Below are 9,940 nucleotides of genomic sequence, written 5' to 3'. Positions count from 1 at the left end.
TTCGGGTCTTCTAAAAATCACTATTCTCTATGAGAGGTAATAAGAGGGTTAGATCCAATTAAGTTATCTGAAAATGAAAGCCCTCTCTGAGGATGTTATAGTTGATGTGAAAACTAATGAATGAACAGGGATTCAGTAAATGGGTAATAGCTAGAAATAATATTCCAGCAAAGAGAACAAATCTTCATTTTTGAAGATATAAGAGGATAGAGGCATTTCAAAAACAGCCAAGGTTTAAAGAGGATGGACTTAGTGTGTATGTTTGGAGATACAATGAGACTAAAAACATATAAGTCCTTAGATCCTAAGGTTCTCATTAGTTTTATTAGTTGTTTATTTGTGTGTATTTCAATAAAAGGGGAATATTAAAGGAAAACAATGGACTGGTTTTTAGAGGTTCCATGGAATCATTATTTTTTAAAGATCATCTATGTGGAGAATACTTGAAGGACAATAAGAGTGAGCCTATGGAGAGAAGCCAGGAGGATCTATTATAGACTTGGCAAGAGACAATGGCATCTTAGACAGGAGATGTGGAAAGTATAAAAGGTTAACAGATTCAATTAAATTTGAATTAGTATTAGCATATCTTGGATTGGAAGTGAGGAGGACATATAGCCAGATATATGGCTAACAAGGAAGACATATTTATCATTTATTAATATAGAAAGATTGGAGGACATTCAAGTATGGAGGGTAGGGCTAGAGTAGAAGATAGTTTACATTAATTAGTTAGATTTCTAAATCATATTAATTAGAATTGTAAATGATATTGTAAGTGGCACGTGAAGTATTTATGCTGAAATTTAAAGTAGGAGGTTGGGTATAGAAATTTAAAGGTCAGAAATGAGCACTAAGGTTGTTTTATACATTTAGAGGCTAAACACAAATAAAATATGCATAAAGACATTGGAGTACACGACACCATTAAGGAGGTGATGGAGAATAAGAATAAAAGAGGGCCTATAACTATCTCATGAGGAGCTTCCATAGTTAGAGGACAGGCCAAACAGTAAGCACTGCAGAAGAGACAGAAGGAATGACCAAATGGATAGAAAGAAAATCTGGAGACCTTGTGACATGGAAATACTTACTGTTTTTTGGAGGTAGAGTAGTGTGAACAAAACATGATCATCAGTTAACAGGAACAGTTTTGGTATAAATGAGGGTAGAAACCAGAATGGTGGGTGATAAAGAATGAAAAAGGGTCATAATGTACCCAGAACTTGGAAATTTTTATCTGCCATGGTGAGCTGGAGATACCTAAAAACTCTCCCTTCCTTGTCAAAAGGAATGTGTATCAATCTTAGTATTAATGAAAGGGTGATGAATTCTTCTGAACATGACAGATGTGCCCTCATTCACTATATCTATGAATGATTTTACTTTAAGCTCTAAATGTCACTTTAGGGAAGAGAAAGGATAAGATGTAGATTTGATAGGAAGCAATAAAAAAGCACATATATAATATATATATAATATATATAATAATCTATAGAAGAGTTATTAAAAATAAGATGTAAAAGTTTATTACACAGCTTTAAGCAAACAAATGAACAAAAATGAGTAAGATTTATAAAATTATATAAACTGGAATGTTTTTAAGTTCTATTATTGTTAAAAATGGAAGTGTAAATGAGCATAGAATGCTACCCTTTGTGTAAGAAAAAACAGGGAGTGAGAAATATACAGTGTCTGTATATTTCTGTAAAAAACAACTCAAGAATGATAAACAAGAGACCTATGAAATTGGTTACATATGCACAGTGGTGAATGGGAATGGAATGGATAGAAGAGGGATGGGAAGAGATAGAAGTTACGAGAAAATAATATTCTGAGTGCAATCCTTCAATAATTTTGTATGTATTAGTACTCAAACACATAAACACACACACATATACACACAACAAGGATGCAAAAAAAAAACCTGAAAATGTACTATAAACAAAAACAAATGAACCTAACTGTAATTAAAATCAATAGAATAATCACATTTAATTAGTGGGGAATAGTCTTAAAATACATTTACTCTGTAATCAGACTAAAAAAAAAGAAACAAAACTATAACCAATAGTGAACTTTAGTAAGTTTATTTTACATGAATTTATGGGTTGGCGATTCAGAATTAATATAATTGATATTATAGGATTGATAAAATAATAAATATGTTGTGGAAAATGAAAGACAGGTTAATCACAGTGTCCGGCAACTATTGATTTATCCTAACTCTCAGACTAGAGGTGAAAATGGCTTTTTCTTTTGCTACACCAGGAAGCTTCACTATTCTAAGTTGATTTCTACTAATCTTGCCTACACTTTTGTAAATATCCTCCTTATTAAATATGTTTGATTACCCCTTTTGTAGGTATTATCTATTTTTGCTGGCACTGTGACTGTTACATTATTTTAATTCTTATAAACATATTGTACATATACATAATTCTGAGAATGTACACACGTGCTGATATGTAGAGATGCATAATATGAAAATAGCAATAAAGAGGTAGAATAGTTGATTATTTAAATATCGTTAAATAAATTTCATTTAAAATATTATGCCCAGTATATTCAGATACTTATTTTATTAATCAAAGTAACTGATTTTGATGTTTTTACAGGCCAATTTCATACAGAACTCATCCAAATCCTAAAGATAAAGTGATTTGTTACTTTAAACTCCTTGGAAGTCTACTTAAGTACAGCACTGTCAAAAAACTGAAAAATAGGGCTATAGATTCTTAGATGTATAAATTCAGAATGACATTCCAAGTTTTATTTGAGCTTCTTTTTATAGCACCAGAGAAGACAAAATATCAGACTAAAAATTTTCACTGGCTCATCACTGATTACTATTAAAATAGAACTACTAGGTTCTTCTTACAAACTCTGTGTCCTTCTTGTTTGAAAAAAAATATGTCTAAGCTTAAGGACAATAGAAGTCTGACACATACATCAACTCTACACATTGTATTTAAGAATAAATACTTTTATTTTAACCACTTTTATTTCTTGAGCACCAGAATCTCAGTCTATCAACTCATTTTACTAGTCTTGTGATTATTAAGTGGTGAGGAAACAGATTCACTTGTACCCATTGAAATGACAAGATATTTTTTATTCCATTGTGCAGTGTTATGTTCTTTTTTTATCCTAAAAATGTCTTTTAACCATTATATAATGATATGTCAGAAGAATAAATAATTACTATCACATCAACAGTTCCCAGTTTGGCAATGTAACAACTGATTATTTTTCTTCTCTATAATGCATTTAATATGATATGCCTTTTCTGCACTACAAAAATAGTTATATTTTTTCTTGTCAATATATAAAGCAAAGAATCTAAACATCAAAAAGACCATTTCTGGGCTAGAACTCAGTAAAATTCAAGAGAATTGGGATATATATATATATATATATATATATATATATATATCGTCGTAGCTATTTGTTAAATTAGTTACATAATGAATCTCTCAAGGTAATTGCCTGAGATTTTAAAACTAAGAAATATTTAACACACAATGAATGAAGAATTCTAAACATTAAAAACATAATTTTAAACAGCCCATGTGCTATTCTTACAAGTGGCATCCTCAGCAGAGCCATTTCATTAAAACCCATTTTAGTAGTTGGTAGTGTCTGAAATAATGCTACAAAGAATTTTATGTTAAATATTCTACAGTGATTTACTGCAATATTCGATTATACTCAATAATGATCAGTCACTAAAACCTACTCATCTTTTTAAGGTGGTGTTTGACAAATTGATATTTTCATTCATCATACAGTATTCCAATGGCAGAAGAACGAGGGAATATGGCACAAGGTGATTCTCTTGAGTCAAATTATATCATATAAAGTGAGGCAAGGCTGTTTTACTGTAGCAGGATTCTAGTTAATAAAGTGCAACAATTTACTAAATAATACTGCCATAAAACAGAGTACATAGTATCTGAACACTGAAACCATAAATACGCTCTGAATCTCATGCTATTTTGAAATCCATTTTATTAGGCCAGTATATGGTCAGTAACAATAAATCTAAAATTATCATTGAAATATATAATTCAAGAAGATTATCAGACCCTCTTCAAATGAGAATAGTGGTAGGGACTTCCTGTTGCTTACCCTGACATTTCTCTTTCTTTCTTTCTTAGATAAGAGAAATAAAATATATGTATCCTACTTAATAGAACTGCTTTAAAAATTGTCTTTTTTCACTAAAGAAGTCTGCTGGTTGGATTGTAGCTGTGATGGTTGGAGTTTCTGCAAGTATTTTAAATAATAAGGGGAAAGTCATAACTTGTGGATTTTGGAACAAAAAGGTCGAGGATGCCTGTTCCTTTGTGCCTATTAAACAACAGAATCAAAATTAGAAAGAGGCAAGTAAAATGTTAGACTATGTTATTTTTATTTTTTGCTCATCTACCACATTCCTCATAAAAGATGTTCTTGACAAGAATCCAGTTAAGTTTTGCTGATGCTGTGATTGGAAATGGTATCAGCTACATTCCCAGTACTAGTATTAATAAATAGACTGGTAGTTAGTTGCTCAGATCTTTAAGTCCAACAGAAATAGATGTCTTATTTGACAGTTAACAGAAAGATTTTATGATAACTGCTACTTAAAAGAACCACTCCTTTTCATAGAGAGGCCTGAAAAATTAGACCAAATGAACGGTTCAAATAATCTATAGGATATTTGATAATACTATATTCTTTCCTTTTGTGAATGTGAAGTCTATATTCTGCAAGTAGAATCTTGATTTCTTTTTTTCCTTGAAAATGAGAAAGTGAAATAGTATTAGGAACATTCTTTATTTGAGTAAAATACAAAAAAAAATGCTTCTGAAAATCTGAATCAGTGAAAGGACATGGTAAGCCATGAGAAGAAATCACACAATTTTAGCCTGACTTAAAAAAGTTAATTTATGGAAGGTAATCTCAGGCATCTTGCCAAAGAATCATCTTCCCATGCCCTGATTCATTTTTTCTGTGTTTCCAATAAATAGAAAGTGTCAATAATATAAAAGAAATTACTATCTTTCTGTTTTTAATTAGGTAAATATATCTCAAAAGTCAGTGTTCTGTGGAGTACTCTATGGTATGTGTAGAGAGCTAGATCTAGATGTACAGATACACAAAGAGACAGAGATGAGTGTGTGTATGTGAGGGGGGGTGGGAGAGAGAAACATAAAAATGAGTCAGTTCAGGAACTTGTGTTTCTGAGTTCAATAGGGTAGTTTAGCTTATGCCAAATACAAAATCTCGTTTTTAAAAAATCTGGATAAAATACAGGAATCATATGCTTGAAGGCATCAGAGAGCTCTTGAAGCTATGAGAAATGGTAGGGCCAAGAATCTGAAGAGAGAAACTTGGAAATATTTGATAGTCTTAAGAAGAGACAAAGATCAGAAGTTCAGGCTGTTGCATTGCAATGCATATTTCAGGATTTCTCTTTTTATGTTGAAAGTCCTGAAGTGACAGAAATGAGAGGGAGATTGACCTAGTGTTGCCAGGTTTACAAAATATCAGCCTTGACTTGGGATAACTGCTGATTAACACACATTCCCTGGTTGACACACATTGCTGAGATACCATAAAAGATTAGTGGGCATACAGAAGACCACAAGTCCAAAACACAAGAGAAAAATGGACAATAGAAAAACTGAAAATAATGAAACTATTGGAATTGGCTGAAAATGATGTTAAATAAACTATTTTTAATATTCAATATAGAAACATGGTTGCAATAAATAAAAATAAAATTGCATAGAGAAATTGGAATCTATTAAAATGTTTTAGGTGAAGTATTCAGAGGATAAGATAATCACTTTCAAATTAGGTTCAGATTCTAAAAACTTCATAAGAAATGGCATTTTGCTGAGGTTGGAAGGGTGAGGAAACATGTGTGACGACAATAATGGCACAATTAGTAATGGAATTAAAGCTTTTCCAGGCATTTAATGCAGTTTAAGAAGTTTAATAGTGAGGTCCACAGGAAATATGTGCACCTAAACCTTGGAGGTTCTTTTTCATCAATGAGATTTAGTGGACCAGAGGGGTGTCAAAACATAAGTAGCAGGGTAATTTATTTTTTGAAAGTGAAAAGAATGATTTTACACTATATAAACAAGTAAACTTAATGCTGCAAAGCTAATTAGAGTGATGATACGGAGCCAAAATCATTCAAGTCATGCTATATTTTATGTTTCTTTCTTTTTTTCCTTTTTTTGAGTTACTAAGTTCTAAAATGAGAGTCTGCTTCAGACGATTTAGTATGGATTCTACAAAATATTTGATAAAATGATAACTAAATAACTGCATTGTTAAATGCAGACTCAGTGATAGGATTGCAAAATGGATTGAGAATCAGATAGCAAATTTTTTTTCACTTTTCTTTTTTTTTAAATTAAAGTTTATTGGGGTGATCATTGATAGTAAATTTACATAAGATTCAGGTGTATAATTCCATAATACATCATCTATATATCACATTGTGTATTCACCACCCAGAGTCAGTTCTTTATGTTCTCTGTCAATTTAAACTTTCTCCATAGCCTTTCCCTGTTACTATTCATATTGTTTTAAATGATTGAATAAGGATCCACATATATTTGAAATGAAACAAATGTAACAGAGTAAGCATGAGAGATGATGCAATGTTTACTTCTTAAATTCAAATTAGTGTCAATAGGCTTGAATAGATGTCTAAAATTAAAAAAAATTCTATAATGACAACTGCAAAGTAGTGTTTCTAAGTTCAAAAATTAAATTCAACAGGATCAGGTTAATGGAAATGTAGTTTATAATGGGTTTTTTTTTCTATGAGAAAATATTCAATATAAAATCAAAGTGTTTTTCTCTCTTGAGAAAATAATATATTATATATATATATACATATATATATATATGTATATGTACAGTAGAAGTTACACTACAATCCTGTCTGTGGTCAATCTTTTTTTTTATTATTAGACTCAAAAGATAGAGGAAAACTTTTTAGTTTACTCTGTCTGAGAATAGATTCTATAATAAAATGTGTGTCCATTTTAACCAATATCTGAGTTTTAGGAAATGTTAGAGCCATTAACTAAATTAATAATTTTTCATTTTCATATCTGCTTTTGAATCCATCTCTGCAATTTATATCAAACTTTCTCTAAATTTTAATAACTCTTATAAGCTGGGTCCATTTGATACAACTGTTGATTATGCACTGTATAGTTCTATCCCTTCTTCAAAGTCAGGATTTCATCATTAACGGATATTTCAGAATAACTGATATCCTATCCTCAGTGTTATAAATAGGGAAATTGAGGCTCAGGCAGTGAATTATCTTGCACAGACTCACATAGCTAATTGGCAATAGAGTTGATGTTATAAATCACAACGGAAGAGTCAGATTTAGTTTCTTCCCATTGACTCTACTTCCTTATTTTATATATGTCAATCCTCTTTTTCTAGAAAAAACCTCTAAGCTCTTCAGAAGTAGCGGTGGTATGTAACAGTGCTGAGTCTACAGTAGATATTGAATACATGTAGGTTTGTTGGCAGTGGGTTCTAATTAAGCTCTTTTTTTAAAAAATAAGCAAAGAGGAAAGCTGGTTCAGTTCCACAGAAACATAGCATTAATAAGCTATCTTAAAAACAAAGCTGTTAGACTCCAATATACTTTATTACAATATGGCACTGTATCTAAAAAACGTATTTCCTCTTTAATGTGATGGTATAAATCTAGTTATTTTTTTTCACAAAACAGAAAATGGCTTTGAATTTGATACTGAATACTTTTTCATAGAAGAAAACTATCATTTTATCCTTAAACAAAATATATGCACAAAACAAAATACAGGTTCTCTGATATGTAAACATAGTGCTATCCATGGATGAATGCATGTGTGATTAAATATCAATTAATGAAGATGGATAGTTGAATGGCAGATGAGAAGATATATGATAGAGAGAGAGATGGAGAGAAAGAGAGACACGTTATTAGTGATTATATTCTCCAGCTCTTTACAGCAATGGCATCCTATTTTTCTGGGAAGGTGGTCACATTTTACTACCATCAAGAACAAGGACACCATTGGACAACCCAGAACTAAGCAGTTGAGAACACACACACTGTTGTTTGGGTGGGTGCTTACTTATAGAAAAGCCATATCTCAAATGAAAATTCAAAATGTTCCCCTCTTTTCCATAATAAAATTAATTTTTGATTATTTAATATTGTCTTTGTTTCAAACATACTTTATCCTATTAAATTATTACTGACATTTCCAAGGGGAAAGAAGTAAATTTTATTTTGAGTGTTTTTTGTTGTTGGTTTGTTTTTTTTTTCATAGCCATTACACACATTGTTTTTCTAACTTCTAGCTTCTATGAGACTTATATGGCCTTACCTAATTTGAAATATATGTCATATTATTGCTAGCAAAGCATATCAATATAAAATGAAAGTTTACTATTTTTTATGCCTGTTTCATGTCCATTCCTCAGAATTAGATTATTATATTTATTATTATTTCTAATAGTATTGGTTGTAGTATCAGCGGAGCATCTCTCACAAGAAATCTCTGTAGGGTGGTTCTTACAGACCACCAATTCTAGAGTATTGGCATCAGGAGGAAGGGAGAGGCCCACAGATCCAGCTGTCAGTGACAGTAAATAAGATGAGTGATGGGCCCGTGCAGACTGACAACAGCAGCGAGTGAGAAATAATATACAGATGAAGTTAAACCTACAGCGTATGTTTTAAAGCTGCTCTAATTCAGAATGAAAGGAGGAAGTGAAGTGAAGCTTAGGCAAGATGAGTGTTAGTAAATGCACCTATAGGAGATTTAAAGTCTTGACAACTCAGAGGTGGAAATAAAATTCAGAGTGGGTAAAGCGAGAGCACAAAAAACAAATAGACTGATGTTCTGAATTTTTTATGTAAATGCAAAACAGACCTCCCTTTTTATTTTTTTCAAATTAGAATCACCAATCTTTAGCTTTCATGGTGGGATATGATAAGTGAGTTTAATAAGAGCTAAAAGCTTACTAATGTCTACTGGAAAGATAGATAGGACAATTATTTTCCAATAATTCATTGTTTTCCCTGAAAGAGCTGTGTGTCAATCAGAGGTATTATTTTTATAATAGTGAGTTCTACCAGAAGCTCTGCAGGAGCTACTATGGATGATTGAGCTTAGACCCATTTCTACCCTCAAGGCTTTCATATCAGATCAATATCTAAAACGCACCCATTTGTCATTGTTGAAATTTCCTCTTTTCACTATTCTTTTTAGTTATCAGCTTTTATGTTTTATGTAATATTTCATGTTTGCACTAAGCTTTTGCCTTAAAATATGAGAATGTGGGATATTAATTGATTTTTTTAAACTGATTTTAATTTTCTATCATTAATTGAGTAACTTTCTCAGGTTAAAATGAACTGTAATGAAATAAAAATTCTACTCTAATATTGAAGTTGGTAGTAAGAGTAGCCTAGAAAAGATTAACAGTTACTGGTTTATTAATAAGAAAATAATATTCTATGGGCCCATTTGGGATCAAATGTATTTTGATTTAACCTGTGTTTATCAAAGGGTTAATAAGAGAGCTTGCATATCTAAAATTGCAAACAAAGGACTCCAAGGCTTGGATAAATGAATTTAAATTTTATTTTTCTAAATTGATAGTTGGTTGGCAGAAAGCACTTTCTGTGAATCTAATAGTTCAGTAAAAAGTATTCTGACACCAGAGCCACAAAAAAAAAAAAAGGAAAAATGAAAACAAGAATGTGGTTCTCTTCCATTACATTTCTAAAAGTTCAAATTCTCATTTACAGTTGTACCTTATTATCTTTTAGAAATTGGACTAAAAATGGGTCAACTCATGATTTCCATTTTGTGATATCAGGAATGAGCTAAAAAAAGTCTCAATGATTTTC

The sequence above is a fragment of the Hipposideros armiger genome, unplaced genomic scaffold (genome assembly GCF_001890085.2).
Source record: "Hipposideros armiger isolate ML-2016 unplaced genomic scaffold, ASM189008v1 scaffold_654, whole genome shotgun sequence".
Classification (NCBI taxonomy): Eukaryota; Metazoa; Chordata; class Mammalia; order Chiroptera; family Hipposideridae; genus Hipposideros; species Hipposideros armiger.
Note: the sequence above shows the minus strand (reverse complement) of the source record.